Source organism: Magnolia sinica, chromosome 4 (assembly GCF_029962835.1).
Source record: "Magnolia sinica isolate HGM2019 chromosome 4, MsV1, whole genome shotgun sequence".
Classification (NCBI taxonomy): Eukaryota; Viridiplantae; Streptophyta; class Magnoliopsida; order Magnoliales; family Magnoliaceae; genus Magnolia; species Magnolia sinica.
In genome coordinates this window covers 56,664,758-56,665,590 of record NC_080576.1, presented here as the reverse complement: position 1 = coordinate 56,665,590, position 833 = coordinate 56,664,758, and the positions used below count along the sequence as shown (strand labels likewise).

Genomic DNA, 833 nt, shown 5'->3' with positions numbered 1-833 from the left:
AACAATTCGTGAAAGATTGAGAAATATTCCTGTTGAAATGGCGAATGAGACTGAAGTTAAAGCTCTCAAAGATTATTCAGCTCCTGTCCAATTTAATGCGCCTTCATGCATAGTGTTGCCAACCACTACGGCAGCACACTTTGAACTTAAACCTGGAGTCATACAATTGTTGCCATCCTTTTATGGATTGGACAAGGAGGACCCATATCATCATGTGAAAGAATTCTTAAACATTTGCTCCACCTTTAAGTTCCAAAACTTCTCAGACGATTCGATCCGCCTACGCCTGTTTCCTTTTTCTTTGAAGGATAAAGCGAAAGCATGGTTGAATTCTCTAGAAGTTGGATCTATCACTACATGGGATCAACTGTCTAAGAAGTTCTTAAACAAGTTTTTCTCCGTTCACAAAACCAATGCCCTCCGTAGAGAAATTACTAACTTCACACAAAAAGAGGGCGAGCACTTTCATGAATGTTGGGAAAGATGGAAGGACTTGCTTCTTAAATGTCCTCACCATGGTTTTGAGAAGTGGCAACAAGTTCAATACTTCTATGACGGTCTGACACCACAGAACCGTCGCATGGTTGATGCCACCAGTGGAGGGTCATTCATGACCAAAAGTGATGTCGAAGCGTGGAACTTCTTTGAAACCTTGTGCGAAAATTCCCAGCAATGGGATTATTCAAATAGAGGTGACAGAAGTCCCCAACCACAAAAGAGAGGTGGTATATATGAGATAGGAGTCATGCCAGAGCTGAGCGCCAAGCTTGATAACCTGACAAAGAAAGTTGATGCTCTGGTATTAAATAGCGGACCACCACAAACAGCTCAAG

General features: G+C 42.0%; 1 non-coding gene across 1 annotated transcript; it reads right to left on the bottom strand.

Annotated features, from left to right (window-relative positions):
- Nucleotides 1-415: 415 nt before the first annotated feature.
- LOC131244715 (small nucleolar RNA R71) lies at nucleotides 416-522 on the bottom strand. Its single transcript, XR_009170492.1, has one exon. It is a non-coding gene; the product is annotated as a small nucleolar RNA R71 (small nucleolar RNA).
- Nucleotides 523-833: the final 311 nt, after the last annotated feature.